Source organism: Aotus nancymaae, unplaced genomic scaffold (assembly GCF_030222135.1).
Source record: "Aotus nancymaae isolate 86718 unplaced genomic scaffold, 86718_ANA_hifiasm-v0.15.2.pri h1tg000002l, whole genome shotgun sequence".
In the NCBI taxonomy this organism is placed as follows: Eukaryota; Metazoa; Chordata; class Mammalia; order Primates; family Aotidae; genus Aotus; species Aotus nancymaae.
Window position 1 is genome coordinate 5,062,280 of NW_026988413.1, and position 19,903 is coordinate 5,082,182.

Genomic DNA, 19,903 nt, shown 5'->3' on the forward strand with positions numbered 1-19,903 from the left:
GGATGTGAATCAACTTTGTGAAACAATGTCAGTGGTTGCTGAGAAGAGCAACGATTCATTCTATTCATGGATTCTTATGCCATGAAATTAAATATAGAATATTTGATCGAACATCAGGAACTTATCTTTCAGCTAGTTCCTGAACATCTTAGTAAATACTTTTGGCGTTTCCACGCATTGTCAACTTTTAACGTCTTCTTGTTCTCCCTTCTTCCCCTCCTAACTAGAGATATGTCTTTGTGCAGCTGAACTTGGACCTGCAACCTCTTCTTGGTCTTATTTTCCTAACTGTTAAATGAAGGATGCTGATTTTCCTTCCAACTCTCACAGTCGGTGACTCGGTGGAAGGACAGACCTGGCCATGACACTGTGACCTTCTCAGAGACACCCTGATGGTGCTGGGCCCTTCTTCACTCGGTTCTCTTTCACACGTCCCCTCATCAGGGTGACCTTCCACGATCTTGCTTCTGAAATCAACACTCCTCATCGCTCCTCGTTCCTCCCTTGCTTTTTCTCCTTAGCACTCCTCACCAACTGACCAGTGCTTCTCTATTTTTCTCTCTTCTTCTCTTATTAAAATGTAGGTGGCATGAGCACAGACCTGCCTCTTTTGTAGCCTGCTATATCCCCAGAACCCGAACAGCAGTGCTGCATGTAGTAGACATCTAGTAGCTATTTGTTGTTGGATGTCTGATAAATGCATTTGCCTTATCTGATTGTCGGATGGCCTACCTTTTGTGTGCTTAAGAGGAAAGCTGGGTATAAATGAACATTCTCAGTTGCTTTGAATACAAAACAGGTGTATGTGTGTGTGTGCGTGTGTGTGTGTGTGCTGTGCACTCTCATACTCAGACAGAATAAAAAGACCTCTATAATAGGGAAGCAAGCTGGAAGAAAGGAAAGAGGCCTCAGGTGATCACCAGGTGAATGCTTGTCTTACAGCAGGTGCTCAATAAAATGTGCTGAATGAAACTACATAGAAACTGTGTGTTACTCACTCATTCACCAGACAAACAAGACGTGACTGAAGACTCAGACACAATGGGAAGTGAATGTTAAAAAACAGAGTAACAAGGTTCCCAGCCTGGTTAACCCAGAAGGGAGCTCAATCCTGAAGCCAGAAGCAGCGCTGTTGAGTGGGGAGTGGAGTGAAGACCAAGCATATAGCCACTGCATTCCAGGGTGGGACTTCCCTCCAATTTAACCTCGGAGGACCACACCAAGCTTTCCACTACAGGAACTGCCATGTTTCATTGCCATGGTGGTTACAATGAACATAGATAAAAAAGTACAATATTCAGACATTCTGAAGTAGTCATTAGTGTCAGTGAATGGACACAGAGAGAGGCATACGGATTTTCCGTTTTATTAATTCAGAGAGAAGATTACCTTCCAAAAAAGTTGCCTTGTCATTTATTTTAGTGACACTGCTATGATTGAAGGCACCTTCATATGCAGGCAACTCCAAAAACAGCTCAACATTCACAAGACATACACAGATACGATCCGTTTCCCGACTTTTAGAACAACCATTGTTTTTTAAACCAAACCTCATCTCACCATATGAACCACTTTGAGTATCTATTTTATTAATTGTTCTTGGCACTGAACTACCTTTTGTTGTTTGTTGACTGTAAAAATTTGGAGGTGATTTAAAAATTTGATAACATAAAAGTTATTCAAAAGACTTGGAAGGACATTATTCAAGAGGGCTACCAAGGTAAATGAGTTTAAAGGGAAAATACACACTGTACATTCTGGTATGTACTTTCCAGTCTTTTTTTATTCCTTCTAAACAAATCGTTTATAATAGTCTGTAGTTACAAAATATTTACACAAAAGAAGATTGTTTATTCCAGGTAACCCTTAGGTCATGTTTTGGGGAAATTTGAAGTGCACATCTGTCTGTTGGGATGGCCAGGGAAGGCTTTCCTGAGAAAGAAACTGTGAGATTGAACCTTGAAGGATAGGCAGGAATTTTTATGACTTCTGCACCCCTACATTTGTCTAAGATAGGAAGAACTGGTTGCCTAATAAAAACCTTCAAGAAATCATAATTTTTTAAAAAAATGTTCAACACAAAACAGTTTTTTTTCATCCTAAGTGATTTTTTTATCTTTTCAAGCCAATCCTAAGTGAAATAGAAATAGCCATTTGCTATTTCTCAATAGGGCATTAGTTTCCCAGTCTTCAGGATGTGTCAGCACAGTGGAGTGTCTCTTGAAATGTCACCTGATGGCTGCAGTCTCCAGTGCCACCAAGAGTCAGGGCCATCTGTTAACTCATCATGGTCACAAACATGAGGGCCTACTGGGTGATGGGAAATGAACGAGACATTGGATTTACCACAATAAATGACGCAGTCCTGGATCCTGTGGAATGTTGCGCAGACACCAAAACCTCCAGGTTTTTGTCAACGCTTCTTTACAGTATAACATAAATAGCATGGTCAACAAATGCCGTGGATGTTTGGAAGCAGCAATGATCATGGTGGCCTGAATCCGTCAATGGCTCTTTGGAGGAAGTGATGTTTCACCCATGTCTTGCGGGGAAGTAGGACTTAGGTAAGAGTGAATGCCATACCTCCCATCGGGTGCTTTTATTCCCACTTAGAAATACCTTTTCTCAATTACCCTTAATTATTGTATGCCAATATATGCAAATAGCACATTCTAAGAGAAGCTAATTTTTTTTCTATCAAAGGGTGTTATCAAGCACATTATCTACTAAATCTGTCACATTGCATCTGCCTTCTTCATTCTTTCTTAAAGGAACTCATGGGATAAATTGTCCTTATGTTTCACTAGCAGGAAATGGCTAGTGAATGGCTGCTTTGTTTTTATCAGTGGCTACTGTGAATAGCAGCTCAATGATTTTCCCTCCTTGCCATGGCTATTAGGAAGCTCAGAGCTCAATCTGTGGTTTACTTCTAGCAACTGCACTAAGGCACAGACACCATGTCACTGGTGATCACTCTGAGATCTGTTGTTTTCTGATTCCTCTGCTCCAGTCAGGCTGGTCCCTCCATTATTTACTTAAACTGTAAAAGACATCGTACTTTTGAAGCTTCTGAAAATCTCATATGGAGAAAGCAAACTCAAAATAAATAAAGCAATTTCATGCTGGAGCACATTTCACCTAAGGGAGTCCAAATGCCTGCTTCGGGCAAATAAAAAGGCCCAAAAGCATCTTCTAAAACCAGTTAAGTGAAATTTATCTGTAGGAACATTTTATGAACAGCACAATTTTAGTCTTTCATAGGCACTACAAGAGTAAAATTTAATTTCTACCTAAAGTGAATATTAATTTTGACTTGTATTTCAACTATAAAAATTGCTTCCAAACTAATCAGAATTTTTCATGAAATTAGAATTTTAGGAGAAGCTTTTAATAGAAAGAACCAAAACAGAAAAATAAGTTTAAATCACTGACTTATTTAAAATGAGGAGCTTCTGGAAGATGTTCAGGAATCGTTAAAGATACAGCCAAATCACTCAAGCTGTATGTTTCCTGCAAGTCTAAATTCACTGTTGTTGTTGAAATGGATGGCTCTCTCTAGACCCTGCTAACCAGGGTACAAAGGTTATCACAGAAATATAGAAAAGAACAATAAATTTAATGTTGGATATGAAAATGATTTTTAAAAAATTAACCCTTGGGTAACTTTAAACCTAGTGCATTGTTGCACATCTGACTATTCCTTGACTACTACCGTTGAAGTTTTGCTGAAAATTGACGGGGTTGGCTCCAATGGCTAGGCAGAGAAATTGCTATTACACGGTAGGGTTTGAGAGAACTGTCTTCTTAAAATTGTGAATTCTACTTTTTTATTCCCTAGTTGTAACTTTGTTCTTTGGAGACTTTAGAGGAAAGGCAGAGTGTTATGGTGAAATACACATGAATCGGGAGTTAGCGGCACAGCCTGGACTGGACTTTATATCACTCAACCAGAGAGGTCACAGGCAGAGTGTTACGGTGAAACACACATGAATCGGGAGTTAGCGGCACAGCCTGGACTAGACTTTATATCACTCAACCAGAGAGGTCACAGGCAGAGTGTAACGGTGAAACACACATGAATCGGGAGTTAGCGGCACAGCCCAGACTGGACTTTATATCACTCAACCAGAGGGGTCACAGGCAGAGTGTTACGGTGAAACGCACATGAATCGGGAGTTAGCCGCACAGCCCGGACTGGGCTTTATATCACTCAACCAGAGGGGTCACAGGCAGAGTGTTGTGGTGAAATACACATGAATCAGGAGTTAGTGGCACAGCCCGGACTGGACTTTGTATCACTCAACCAGAGAGGTCATTTAACTCACTTAGAAAAGGATTAGAATATTTACCTATAAGGTTCCTTCCAGATCTAACCTTGGATACTGTAATTTTATAATATTAGATCATTGATCCAATAGCTCTGACACAAGCTTCTTCAGAACTCCCCCACTGTAAGGAAATATCCCTGATTTGGCAACACGCTTAATCAACAGCTTCAAGAATTGTTCTAGTTGGCACCCTTAACTAAGACTGGTCAGAATTGGGGCACACAGGTGCTTCCCTGGCTACGGACAGGAGATTTACTGGGTGGCTGGGAAAGAGGGAGTTCTAACTGTGGTCTACTTTTCAACTTGGTTTATAACCAGCCCCAAAAAGATCTGGGGAAGCTAAGAAAATGACTACGCTTACTCAAGCAAGGGTAGAAGAATGAAATGAATGAGATTATTGCGGTGATGTAACTCTGGGACCAGAACTCACACACGTTACTATTTCCAGCCTCAGTTTACTTGTTATCCACACAGGCACAAGGATGAAGCAGGTTGTATAGGGCTGGGTGGGGAGTAATGTACACACACTCTCTGAGTGTACAACCTTGGGTTCAAACACTAACCAGCTGTGCTTTGTTGTGATTTGCTGCTGAGGTTGATACATCACAAAGAATACATCCTTTCATCAGGAATATAATTTTAAACATCTTTGAGACAGAGTGTTTTAAGGAGAGCGGGGCTCTCAGCAGATCATTCCCACACTAAATTTTGTTATTCAGGTGAAATAAAGTTTAAACAAATATCAATGTCAACTTTGAAGAAGACACAGAAGGACAGCCTAAAGATGTGTCTGTAAGAAGACAGGATCCATCTTGGTGCTAAATCCATGGCTTCACAGAGGTTCATTCATTCGTTCATTGCATCAGCACCCTCGAAACCCCTGCTAGGTTACAGGCACTCGTGTAGACATTGATGTAGATACAACACTGACAAAAACAAAGCTCACATTTTAGTGAAGTCTAAACTGTGCGCTTATGTAGGGGACTGCTACAGTGGAGCAGGAGTGGCTTCTACTTACGGTATTTCATATTCAGTAGATGGATAAGAAAAGTGTGTGTGTGTGTGAATATACTTTCTGTTTCTTTCTTTTTTTTTTTTTAAATAAGCCTACAGCACCCAGTATTCCCAGGCAGTCTCCCATCCAAGTATTAACCAGGCCCGACCCTGCTTAGCTTCCAAGATCAGATGAGATTGGGCACGTTGAGGGTGGTATGGCTGTAGACTTGAATAATGTGAATATAGAATTACCAAGTATACTTGAGAAGGAGGAGGTAGAGAGAGAGACAGCTATTACTTCAAGTTAGGGAAATTGGAAAACGTTTGTCAAAAAGGAGGTATGTGACCTGTATTTTAAATAATGGACGTATTTCAAGAGAGAAATATGAGGGATGAGAATTTTAGGGACAGAGTGGGCCCCTTATAGGCTAAGGAACTACCTTACTGGAGCAAGGAGACAAAAATGCTTAGAGCTTTTTTGGAGGAAGGGCAAGCACCCCCATCTGTTGTAGTGTCAGCTGCATGTAGGAGAAGAGGGTGAAGATGATGGAATAATTAGAGCATAAAGAACTTTAGCCCATTCTGTGATTAAACAGACAATGAACATCTGATAGGCTGGAACTGATATGAGTTGGACTGGGCTTTCCATAGTGATCTGATGGCAGAGAGTAGGATGGATTCGTTGCTGGAGAGGAGAATGGCAGACATGGGGCACACCAGGGGACTGTCCCAATCACATGGGATGCAAGTGGTGGCTACAGAAGAGACGGGCATTAGTTATAGGACACCACACTTACACTGGAGAAAGAATTATCAAACGTGGTCACTTTACGTAGAAAATAAAAGAGATATTATAAGTGTCAAGGATGGATAACTAGAACAGGGATTTTAGTAAAAATCAGAAGTCAGGAATAGGAACTAGTATAGGTAAGGAAGCACAGTGAAGTGAGTTCTGTTGATAAAATGTGACAGGACATTTAGAGGGATTTAAAAGACAATTGCAAATGAAAAGATAGAGCTGAGAGCAAAGTAGAGGTGGCCTTATAGATTTGGGAGGTACTATGGTCTGAATGCACCCCCCACAATTTATGTGTTGGAAACAATCCCCAATGCAACAGTGTTTGAGGGGTGGGGCCTTTGGGAGGTGTTCAAATCATGAGTCTCCACCCTTGTAAATGGATGTATTAAAAAAAAAAAAGGGGTTACAGGAGAGGGCTCGCTCTCTTCCACCTTCTGCCATGTCAGGACGCAGCAAGATGGCCCTTGCCGGATGCCAGCACCTTGACCTCAGACTTTCCAGACCCCACAACTGAGAGAAAACAACATCTGTGCCTTATAAATTGCCCAGGCTCAGGTATTTTATTACAGCAACACAAAGGGACTAACACAGGAAGTGTAATAAGTTAAAGATGGAGAGTAGTTGGGGAAAGGACTGAGAGAAAGATGCTGGAGAGGCAGCTGCAAGGTGGGGAAGTCGGAAGAACCTCCAGGAACATCAGTGTGTGAACTCAGCACCTTCCCCACAGACCACTGTCTAATGGGCAGTGAATTACTCAGCAGGACCACATGCTCCAAACTGGTCCCTTGGGCCCTAAATTAACATATAGGATTGGACAAAATAATGATGCAAAGGCAGGTGCAGCCAGAGCCCACTGAATTTAAGCAAATGCACATTAGTGTAACCAGGGCAAAGAAGACTAAATATCCCTGCTGCAGAAAACTAATGCTCCGTTTTAAAAATCGCTTAACACTTTATTTTTTAGCTACAAATACATTTTTGTTAGAATAGTTACTAAAAACTTACAAAGAAATTTGTATAGCTTGGCATGAATATTTATTTTCTGCTATGGATGTTTTTTTTCAGGAAGCGTAAGTAGAAACTTGAAAGTTCTTTGCCTGTTTTTCTTTCTGATATACTAAAAATTACCAAAGAAGATCGAAGATCACTCTAAAAGATATGTGCTCGAAAGAAAGTTGGTTCTCCAGTAAGAGAGAGGCAAGCCAGAGTCATAACAATGCTATCTCTCTCTCTCTCCTTTTTTTTTTTTTTTTTGAGTTTGCCAGAGTCATAATAATGCTATCTCTCCTTTTTTTGTTTTCTTTCTTTTGAGACTGAGTCTCACTCTGTTGCCCAGGCTAGAGCACAGTGGTGTGATCTTGGCTCACTGCAAACTCTGCCTCCCGGGTTCAAGTGAATCTCCTGTGTCAGCCTCCTGAGGAGCTGGGAATACAGGCATGCGCCAGCATACCTGGCTAATTTTGTATTTTTAGTAGAGACAGGGTTTCTCCATGTTGGTCAGGCTGGTCTGGAACTCCCAGCCTCAGGTGATCTGCCCACCTCAGCCTTCTAAAGTGCTGAGATTACAGGTGTAAGCCACTGCACCCAGACTAACAATGCCCTCTTCAAATGCTGTCCTCTTCAAATGCTGTGAGCTATCTGCTTCTAAAAGCCGGTGTGTGCTCTTTACTTCCTCCTTTACCATTCACCTACTCAGCCTGCCAACCACGTAACGGAGCATTTCTTCTCGGCATTTGCTTCCAAACACATTGCCCTTATTACTCCATCAATCTAAGGATCCCTTTATCCTCTGACTATAAGGACTATGGGTACCACTGCACATCCCATGGGGACTTTGTATCCTCACATTTTTGTAGGGACCCAGAAACAATCTTGGCTGTTTAGTAACCAGAAGAGACGAACGATTTGAGCAGACTTCCAGCAAATAAGAGGAAAATCTCAAAAAGAAATCTGGCCCTTCTCTTCCTAAAGCTTAGTGAACTTGGACGTCACTCCTTCGTCGTCTTTTCTTCAATGAACTTTACAAATATGTTATACGTGGACAGGTCACCTACCCTTCCCTGAGGCCCCCACACTGTAATACCATAGGTGACACCCGGAGACAGTCATGGAGGGTGGGGTTCCACTGCCATGAAGGCCACCATTAAAACAAGAGCGATGTACCTGCCTGGGAGAGGGGGCTCCAGGGCAGGCAGAGAGCCAAGGCCTGTTCTCAGAAGCCACCTGATGTTTTCCAAACAATAGGAACTGGTACTAAAAGGCAAAAACAAGCCTGAGCCCTCTCCCTTGACACCTGCATCCACACTGAATGCCTCTCATTTTATTAACTGTGTATTGATATTGATTGCAATTCCCTGGGCAAAGAAAAAAACAGTATGAAAGAGTTGTCTTTTTGAGCATTTAAATTGTTCTCTCCGATCTCCTGGCTGTCCTAGGGCAGAAGGCTGTCTCAGAGGTATTGGGGTCACCCTGATAGTTAGGGGCAAGATCCAGGGACCCCTGTGGGTGAAAGGGAGGGACTGCCCAGTGAGTCTGGAAGTGGGCGGGGCTGCCTGAGGGTGGGGTTGGAAGACGGTGGGGATGGAAGAGGGTGTGGCTTACTAAGAGATTGGCTCTGGCTGGAAGAGGCGGGGCTGGCAGGGGGTGGAACTGTCTGAGGGTGGGGCTGATCAGGGGGTGGGGCTGGCAGGGGGTGGGATTGCCTGAGGGTGGAGCTAAGAATGGCCAGGGCTAGCAGGGACAAGGCTTGCTGGGGGATTAGTCCTGGCTGGCAGAGGCAAGGCTGTCAGGAGGCAAGGCTGGCAGGGGGCAGGACTGAGGGCAAGACTGGCAGGGGTGGCACTGTTGCGAGTGTGGCTCTTAGGGGTGGGGCTCCACGGCCAGGCTGGCAGGTGGCAGGACAGTCAGGTCAGGGGACATCGGAGACAGGGCCCCCCCAGCATCTTGCAGGTGGGCAGATCCCTGTGTAATTGGACATGCTGTCCCTGTCCTGGCCTAATATAGTGGTCCACCTCTCCCATCCAGAGATAACACGTGGCAAACCTCCCACCAGCACCCCACAAGCACCCACACCCTCCTACCTCTGCACCACACCAAGCATCCCCAGTGTTCTCCAACCCCAAACTCTCTCAAGCTCATTCTGGGGCAAGTCACTGCCTGTGGGCTCCAGGGACTCACCCCAGCTGTGAGCACCCCCCTTTCCCTCCCTGGACCGCAGCTGGGGTCCTGCTTCCCGCACATGTTGGCAAGGAAGCTGGAGTCCTGCCTCTGGCCTACCTTGGCAAGGTGAAAACTCACAGGGTGCCCTGGGGCCCTGCTACCAGGACAGCAGCCAGCCCAGGAGGACCTCTGAGCCCCTCCTCAAATACCAAGCCCAGCCCCGCGTGCACAAGCGTGCACACACACAGTCACACAACTCTCACTCCCCCCTCACTCCTCCACACTCACACACTTGCACACTCACACATTCACCCACACTCACTCATTCACCCCCACACTACTCTCCCCCTCACTCCCCCCACTCTCACACAATGGCACACTCACATTCACCCAGACTCACACTCACACAACACAAACTTGCACTCACACACACATTCACCCACTCTCACACACTGTGACACAGCAGCCTTTCTCCCATCTTCACACCCACCCACCCACTCACACACACCCTCTCCGCGCAGGCTCACCCACCCTCACACCCGGTGGGTGCTGCACCCCAGAGCGCCGCCCTCCTCCGCCCACAAGCCCAGCCGCTCGGGCCGCACCTGCACCTCCTCGCGGGCACCGTCCCTGGAGCTGGGCGCTCTGGGAAAGGGCAGGGGAAGGGCGCTCCAGGGAAACGCTCATCAAATCCCCTCCAGGTGCAAACGCGGACCCCTCTTTCCGCGCGGAGAAATCCCCTCTCCCACCGCGCTGGCCCGCCTAGCTCCCATACATCACGGCTCTCCTGGCTTTCGCTGACTCCTCGTTTTTTAAGTCTTGGGAAAGCAATGCAATCTCCATAGTAATTTGGAGTTCACAGAAACTGCATTTCCGGGACGCATTTATTCCTCCGAGTCACTGCTGGAGGCTAGATCATTCCTCATTTCCATGATTTCCTATCCACACTGAGAAGCTTCAACTCCAGCCTGCCCACCCCGACGTGCCAGCGACCAGGAAGCAGAGCTGGGAGCACCCCTTTCTCCGGCTCCGCTCTGAGCTTCCTCGGTGGGAGCATCCCCGAGGCTCTCTGACTCATGGGGTGGGGAAAGGCCTCCTTCCTGACCCCTCTCCCTAAGAAAAGGGTAGGTGAGACCAGAGCTTGGAAGACAAAAAAGCGTGCAAGCCTCGATAATCCACACGAATAACGGTAGCTTGTCCACCTCTTCCCCCTTTGCACACACACGTAACCACACCTTACCAGCACCGCAGGGAGACCAGAGGACACAGTGGTATCCACTTTCTGATGGGTCGCAACCAGGAGGGACATCGTGGCCATTGCCATCCACACACACCCCAGAGCATCCAGACCCCCGGAGCTCCTCCGACTGGTCCACTTCAGCACTGTCAGCCCTCCTGGCTGGGAAGTGGAGCAAAAGGCGCCAGCTTCTTGTCACCCTCAGTTTGATGCATCACCCTTGACGCCCTCCCTCCCTCCTCCATCAGGGAAAAAAAGAAGGGGGAGAGCCACCCATCTAAGATTAAGTTCACTGAGACAATCCCATCCTCTGGTGATTAGAGAGCAGTTGCTGAGCAGCACTGGATGTGTTTGGGGAATGGCTTCCAGGGTTCAGATCCTGGTGCCCCAATTTAGTTCCTCCTGGCATGCTGTCTTCCCCCTCGCTCTGTTCCCCCTCCTCCAAGCTCATCTCTCTGACCAATTCCACACTGGCCGGTGACAAAGCACCCCACCTATTCATGCTGCTGCCTCCTCGCTCTCATAAATTATATCAGTTTCCCAGACGAAGGCCCCTTGGCTCTGAAGGAGGATGCCGTTTTATTTATGCTGCACTTACACACCTGCATATTGAACTCTATATTTAAATCAGACAACAAATCAATGGTACCAAGGGGAAACAGATGGAGAAAGTCCTGCGTGTCCTCCCCAGCTGCAGCGCCCCAAAGCTCTCTGCTGGGTCCTCCGATGGTGACTGACCCTAGGTATGGTCAGCATGCCAACCTACCTCACGCTGCTCCTACTTCAATTTCCCCGTCCAACGGAAATGGAATGAGACTGACATTTATTTTAGTTTTCTTAGGGAAAAAAAAAAAAAAAAAAAAAATGGTTTGACTTCACTCCTTCCCACTTCTGTAAATTGTATGTGTGAATTGCCTAGAAGGCACTCATCTACGGACTAGATTGAGAATCTCCCCATAACTCCTTCCCTGGTGAGGGGGAATAAGCTTCCAAGAGGAGTTTTCTTCTACGACTACACAAAGCAAGCATTCTTTGGGATGATTTTCTAAGCCTGTTCAGTTCACAAGGGGAGTCTGAGAGCCAGTGATTCAACATAAGCAAACTGCACTGAAGCCCCAGGTACGGGACTAGAAGCTGTCTTAGTGGAGCAGTATGTATGGTTAGCGGAGCACATTCACAAACAATGACACCAATTTATATTGCAATCTACTTCTCCTCATTGGGAGTTCTTTGGTCTAATCACGAATAAATCATCAAGGGGCGATGCCGTAAAACTCGGAGGTATAAAGTCTTACATCTTGGTGCACTGTAACTTTTACCAAATAATAAATAACATCTCGACAAATTTTAAAATGTTTCCTTTCTAAATAGTCTGTGCCTGGCTAAAAATGAAACAAATCAAACCAAACCAAATAAACCTTACTCTGGATAGCGTGGCTGTACTATAAATTTCTTTTATAATCCTACAGCTTTATTCAAATCGAATGATTCAACTGGAACTTTTTCAGTACCTACTTGTGGGACCATCTCCATGGAAGGTGCTCTATAGGATAAAGAGATGTAGGAGACATCAACATTGCTTGCTTCCAAAGCTTACAAATCACTTGACTGGTTTTCCTCATATGAAGTCAACAGTATTTCTTGCTGAAATTTAAATTATACATGTAATTTTTAGTATACATTTGTCTATGCCTGAAGAAAGAAGCACTTGCAGAATTCCAAAGGAAAAGTTCACCTTTGATTCCTCCTAAAACTTTCGACATTCAGTGTTGTAGCATCTCGTGATCTCAGCAGAAATCACGCTCAAGCCCAGCATATTTTCACAGTCCTCTGCTCCCGACTTGCACACATCCTCCAATGAGTCCTTCAAGTGTGGACTGAGACAAGGAGGTTATATTATTTCTATTTGCGTAGTCTTTTCTTAAGGGCAATTTTCCAGATCTGTAGGATCTAAGCAAATGCCTCGCTGGATCACATCTTAATTAAAAATCACGTGTCCAATTTGGGACCTGAAGACGTGAGATGAACAGGTTTTGGAAGGAGATGAGAAGAAACCATAAAAAGAAAACAGAAAGATAGCTTCCCTACTTAGACAAACAGAAGAAAAAGGCACTGAAAATTTCTGAGGAAGACATGATTGCACGAAATGTGTTAAAAGCAATTTTTTTACATGAAGACTTCTTTAAAGTGTGACAAATGGATATCTGTTTTCTATTTCCAATGGAGACTGGGAAAGAAAAGAGTTTGATTTGAATTTCATCAGAAGGGATGTAGGTCATACATTAGAATGTGCAACCAGTGAAACCAAAGACATTTTTCTGTCTACAGCCATACCACCCTGAATACATCCAGTCTTATGAAAGACATTTTTTTCCCTTTCTCTCTCTGGATGGTTTTAACAAATGTGTGGGTGTTTGTAATTACTCAGATGCCTAGACGTTAGAGAGGGGTGCAGATTACCTGTTAAGGTCTTTTATTTTTTCTTCCCCGCAAACTGTTTCCCAATTGCGAGTTTGAAATAAAGAGTTTTCTTTTTCATAGTTAGATTTTTATTCCAGAATGTCAATTTCAGAGAGATATGGAAAGTTCATTTTTCCATCCATCCCAAATTGTCAAATCCCAGATCTAAGAAATGTAGCTTACTTCCTAAAGTGTTATTTAGTCTCTTTCCTTTTTCTGTTTTTCTGCTCAAATTATTCAATGTCTATCAGAGTATGGAGTGTTAATTTTTCCACTGGATTTAGTCAGTGCCTGTCAACATAATCTATTGAGTACAAAGTCAAGACACAATATGACAAACCCCAACTCTTTCTTTCCTTAGTCCCATCTACCACACGAAGATTAAAAAAGCAGATCATTTTCTCACTGACTTGGAAGAATGGGAGTCTGGCCGGTCACATGATCAGCTGGGGATGTCTTGGGTCACCCAGGGAGCAATGACGTTAGTCCTCAACAGAATTTCTTCCTGGTCCCACTATGAATAAATCTACAGAGGGCATCATGCTAAAGCTGTGAGCTAATGCTGTCACTCTTAGGGGAGTGGTGAGTCTGGGGACCAGAAGATTGAGATACAACTTTGTTCAGTCCCTCATGATTCCTCTTCTTCCCCAGATTATTTCTGCACCCCATCAAAGTGTCTCGCCTCTCCCTCTAGCCCAATCAAAGATCTAATCCCAATCCTCAGTGAGTGGGAGGCAAAGTGGACTTGAAACAAGAACTTCCACTCTCATCAGAAGGTAGAAAGACACACTGCATGGGCAAATAGGTACAGCACTCAGTCAGCACTGCAGGCAGGGGCCTGCCTGGGTCTTAATCTCTATCTTTCCCTCATACAGTGACTGGAAGGTCCTGTGTTTTCAGCAAATGTTGGCCGATAAATGAAGGAACACTCTAGTTTGTGGAATGAAGATGCATTGGCCCCTTTATCCCTACTGCACTAAACGTGCATAGTGCAAGGGTCCTTTCCTCCATACACTGGAACAAATGGCAGAGATGAGACCGGGAGATCCACCACTCAAACTTCCTCATCACAGATCACAGCCTTGCTCTTAAGGGAAAAGTGTCATAGAAGCCAAAAATGAGATCAGAACTCTCCACATATAAAAAGTTTATATTAAAAGGCCTTGAATTTTAAAAATTAAATTGAATTCAATGATGACATCCTTCTGGGGGAATTCATGGAAGAAAGAACAAGTGGGGATAATGCAAATGGATCAATACACTGTACTGTCTGTATCTCCCTCTCCTGATTCAGGTATGCAGATCAGCAGAACAGGAGTCTGTATTTCCATAGCATTCATTTTTTCTGCAATAAAAAAATGAGAGGAATCCCCCTGAAGTTGCATCTGCTCCAAGGCAGCTTCATGCACGAATCGTCCAGACTGCTTCTTAGGATACCAGGATTTGCAAGGGGAGAAACAAAGTCTGGCAAGTCTCCTCTTCATGTCCCCAGATGCCTTAATTTGGGGGTTGATTTCTGGTAATATTGTCTTATGTACACATTTCTATAAAGAGTTTTTTTTTAGGCCCTCCTGTGAAATGCAGAAGGAAGCATTTGCAATAAAAATTTCTTGAACTTTTAAATTACTGCATAATTTATGAAACTCTTATATTAATATACAAATCAGATAGAAATCACAGACATAAGGAGAAATAGCTCTAAGGATTATGATAAATGGTTTCTAATCCTGGGATACCCACACATTTGCTGATGTGAGTGATATTCAGAGAGATCTAATGACTTGCTCAGAATTTCATCTGTGGAGAGAGAGTGTGTGTGTGTGTGTGTGTGTGTGTGTGTGTGTGTGTGTGTGTTGGACAGAAGGATTGTTAGAATAAGCAGCATGTGTAATGAGGATTCCCCAGGCAAGATGGCTGAATAGGAGCAGCTCCAGTCTGCCGCTCCCAGTGACACCAACACAGACGGTAGTAATTTCTGCATTTCCAACTGAGGTACGCAGTTCATCTCATTGGGACTGGTTAGACAGTGGGTGCAGCCCACGGAGGATAAGCAGAAGCAGGGTGGGGCATCACTTCATCCAGGAAGCACAAGGGGTCAGGGAACTCCCTCCCTTAGTCAAGGGAAGCCATGAGGGACTGTGCCGTGAGGGATGGTGCTATCTGGCCCAGATACCACACTTTTCCCACAGTCTTCACTTCACATACCAGGAGATTCCTTCAGGTGCCTATACCACCAAGGCCCTGGGTTTCTAGCACAAAACTGGGTAGCTATTTGGGCAGACACTGAGCTAGCTGCAGGAGTTTTTTTCATACCTCAGTGGTGCCTGGAACACCAGCAAGACATAACTGTTCACTGCCCTGGAAAGGGGGGTGAAACCAGGGAGCCGAGTGGTTTTGCTCAGCAGACCCCACCTCTACGGAGCCCAGAAAGCTAACAGCCACTGGCTTGAAATTCTTGCTGCCAGCACAGGAGTCTGAAGTTGATCTGGGCTGTTCGAGCTGGGTTGGGGAAGAGATGTCCACCATTGCTGAGGCTTGAGTAGGTAGTTTTCCCCTCACAGTGTAAACAAAGTCACCAGGAAGTTTGTACTAGGCAGAGCCTGCCACAGCACGGCAAAGCTGCTGAAGCCAGACTGCCTCTCTAGATGCCTCCTCTCTTGGCAAGCCATCTCTGAAAGAAAGGCAGCAGCCCCAGTTAGGGGCTCATAGATACAATTCCCATCTCCCTGGGACACAGCACCTGGGGGAAGGGGTGGTTGTGAGCACAGCTTCATCAGACTTAAATGTTTCTGCCTGCCAGCTCTGAAGAGAGCAGTAGGTCTCCCAGCACAGCGCTCAAGCTCTGCTAAGGGACAGACTGCCTCCCTGACCCTGTACCTCCTGATGGGGAGACACCTCCCAGCAGGGGTCGACAGACACCTCATACAGGAGAGCTCCAGCTGGCATCTGGTGGGTGCCCCTCTGGGATGAAGCTTCCAGAGGAAGGAGCAGGCAGCAATCTTTGCTGTTCTGCAGCCTTCACTGGTGATACTCAGGCAAACAGGATCTGGAGTGGACCTCCAACAAACTCTAGCAGACCTGCAGAAGAGGGGCATGACTGTTAGAAGGAAAACACTAATGAACAGAAAGCAATAGCATCAATATAAACAAAAAGGACTATCATGCAAAAACTCCATCCAAAGGTCACCAACATCAAAGACCAAAAGTAGATAAATCCACAAACATAAGGAAAAACCAGCGTGAAATGGCTGAAAATTCCAAAAACCACAATGCCTCTTCTCCTTCAAAGGATCACAACTCCTTGCCAGCAAAGGAACAAAACTGGATGAAGAATGAGTTTGACAAACTGACAGAAGTAGGCTTCAGAAGGTGGATAATAACAAACTCCTCTGAGCTAAAGTAGCATGCTCTAACCCAATATAAGAAGCTAAGAACCTTGATAAACTAGAATAACCAGTTTAGAGAAGAACATAAATGACCTGACGGAGCTGAAAAACACAGCACAAGAACTTCATGAAGCATACAGAAGTATCAATAGCCAAACTGATCATGCAGAAGAAGGGACATCAGAGATTGAAGATCAACTTAATGAAATAAAATGTGAAGACAAGATTAGTGGAAAAAGAATGAAAAGGAACAAACAAAGCCTCTAAGAAATATGGGACTATGTGAAAAGACCAAACCTACATTTGACTGGTGTACCTGAAAGTGATGAAGAGAATGAAACCAAATTGGAAAACACTCTTCAGGATATTATCCAGGAGAACTTCCCCAACCTAGCAGGGCAGGCCAACGTTCAAATTCAGGAATTACAGAGACCACCACAAATATATTCCTCAAGAAGAGCAACCCCCAGACACATAATCATCGGATTCACCAGGGCAGCCAGGGAGAAATGTCGAGTTACCCACAAAGGGAAGCCCATCAGATTCACAGCAGATCTCTCAGCAGAAACCCTACAAGCCAGAAGAGAGTGGGGACCAATATTCAACATCCTTAAAGAAAACAATTTTCAACCCAGAATTTCATATCCAGCCAAACTAAGCTTCATAAGCAAAGGAGAAATAAAATCCTTTATGGACAAGCAATTGCTGAGAGATTTTGTCACCACAAAGCCTACTTTACAAGCGCTCCTGAAGGAAGCACTAAACATGGAAAGGAAAAATCAGTACCAGCCACTGTGAAAACATACCAAATTGTAAAGACTATCGACACTATGAAGAAACTGCATCAACTAACGGGCAAAACAACCAGCTAGCATCAAAATGGCAGGATCAAATTCACACATAACAATATTAACCTTAAATGTAAATGGGCTAAATGCCCCAATTAAAAGACACAGACTGGTAAATTGGCTAAGAGTCAAGACTTATCGGTGTGCTGTATTCAGGAGACCCATCTCATGTGCAAAGACACACATAGGCTTAAAATAAAGGAATGGAGGAAAATTTACCAAGCAAATGGAAAGCAAAAAAATCAGGGATTGCAATTCTAGTCTCTTATAAAACAGACTTTAAACCAACAAAGATCAAAAGAGACAAAGAAGGGCATTATATAATAGTATAGGGATCAACGCAACAAGAAGAGCTAACTATCCTAAATACATAAGCACCCAGTACAGAAGCACCCAGATTCATGAAGCAAGTTCTTAAGAGACCTACAATGAGATTTAGACTGACACACACAATTATAGAGGGTGACTTTAACACCCCACTGTCAATATTAGACAAATCCTTGGGACAGAAAATTAACAAGGATATTCCGGACTTGAACTCAGCTCTGGACCAAGTGGATCTAAGAGACATCTATAGAACTTTCCACCCCAAATCAACAGAATATACATTCTTCTCTGCATCACATTGCACTTATTCTAAAATTGACCGCATGATTGGAAGTAAAACACTCCTCAGCAAATGCAGAAGAACGGAAATCATAACAAACAGTCTCTCCGACCACAGTGGGATCAAATTAGAACTCAGGATTAAAAGACTCACTCAAAACTACATAACTGCATGGAAACTGAACAACTTGCTTTTGAATGACTACTGGGTATATAATGAAATGCAGGCAGAAATAAAGATGTTCTTTGAAACCAATGAGAATGAAGATGCAATGTACGAGAATCTCTGAGACACAGCTAAAGCAGTGTTTAGAGGGAAATTTATAGCACTAAATGCCCACATGAGAAAGCAGGAAAGATCTAAAATTAACACCCTAACATCACAATTAAAAGAACTAGAAAATGAAGAGCAAACAAATTCAAAAGCTAGCCGAAGACAAGAAATAACAAAGATCAGAGCAGAAGTGAAGGAAATAAAGACACGAAAAACCCTCCAAAAAAATCAATAAATCCAGGACCTGGTTATTTGAAAAGATTAACAAAATAGATAGACTATTAACCAGACTAATAAAGAAGAAAGGAGAGAAGATCAAATAGATGCAATAAAAACTGATAAAGGGGATATCAACACTGATCCCACAGAAATATACACTACCATCAGAGAATACTATAACCACCTCTATGCAAATAAACTAGAAAATCTAGAAGAAATGGATAAATTCCTGGACATATACACCCTCCCAAGACTAAACTAGGATGAAGTCGAATCCCTGAATAGAGCAATATCAAGTTCTGAAATTGGGGCAGTAATTAATAGGCTATCAATCAAAAAAGCCCAGGACCAGAGGGATTCACAGTCGAAATCTACCAGAGGTACAAAGAAGAGCTGGTACCATTCCTTCTAAAACTATTCCAAAAAACAGAAAAAGAGGGACTCCTCCCTAACTCATTTTATAAGGCCAGCATCATCCTGATACTAAAATGCGGCAGAGACAACATAAAAAAAGAAAATTTCAGGCCAATATCCCTGATGAACATTGAGGTGGAAATCCTTAATAAAATACTGGCAAATCGAATCCAGCAGCATATGAGAAAGCTTATCCACCACTATCAAGCTGGCTCTATCCCTGGGATGCAATGCTGGCTCAACTTATGCAAATCAATAAATGTAATCCATCACATAAACAGAACAAATGACAAAAACTGCATGATTATCTCAATAGATGAAGAAAAGGCCTTCAATAAAATTCAACATCCCTTCATGCTAAAAACACTCAATAAACTAGGTATTCATGGAATGTATCTCAAAATAATAAGAGCTATTTATGACAAACCCACAGTCAATGTCACACTGAATGGGAAACAGCTGGAAGCATTCCCTTTGAAAACCAGCACAAGACAAGGATGCCCTCTCTCTTCACTCCTATTCAACATAGTATTGGAAGTTCCGGCCAGGAAAATCAGGCAAGAGAAAGAAATAAAGCGTATTCAAATAGGAAGAGAGGAAGTCAAATTACCCCTCTGTTTGCAGATGACATGACTGTATACTTAGAAAACCCCATCATCTCAGCCAAAAAAACTCCTTAAGCTGATAAACAACTTCAGCAAAGTCTCAGGATACAAAAGCAATGTGCAAAAATCACAAGCGTTCCTATACACCAATAATAGGCAAACAGAGAGTCAAATCATAAGTGAACTCCCATTCACAACTGCTATCAAGAGAATAAAATAACTAGGAATGCAATGTACAAGGGATGTGAAGGACCTCTTCAAGGAGAACTACAAACCACTGATCAAGGAAATAAGAGAGGACACAAACAAATGGAAAAACACTCCATGATCATCAATAGGAAAAATCAATATCATGAAAATGGCCATATTGTCCAAAGTAATTTATAGATTTAATGCTATTCCCATGAAGCTACCAATGACTTTCTTCACAGAATTAGAAAAAACTACTTTAAATTTCATATGGAACCAAAAAAGAGCCTGTATAGCCAAGATAAACCTAAACAAAAAGAAGAAAGCTGGAAGCATCATGCTACCTGATTTCAAACTATACTACAATCTACAGTAACCAAAAC

General features: G+C 43.6%; 1 protein-coding gene and 1 non-coding gene across 3 annotated transcripts in view; both read right to left on the reverse strand.

Moving 5' to 3' along the window:
• Positions 1 to 19,903, reverse strand: part of DPP6 (dipeptidyl peptidase like 6) — a 1,138,230-nt gene that overhangs the window by 907,410 nt on the left and 210,917 nt on the right. The gene's annotated exons all lie outside the window — the stretch shown is intronic.
• Positions 5,433 to 5,551, reverse strand: LOC135274579 (5S ribosomal RNA). Its single transcript, XR_010342370.1, has one exon. It is a non-coding gene; the product is annotated as a 5S ribosomal RNA (ribosomal RNA).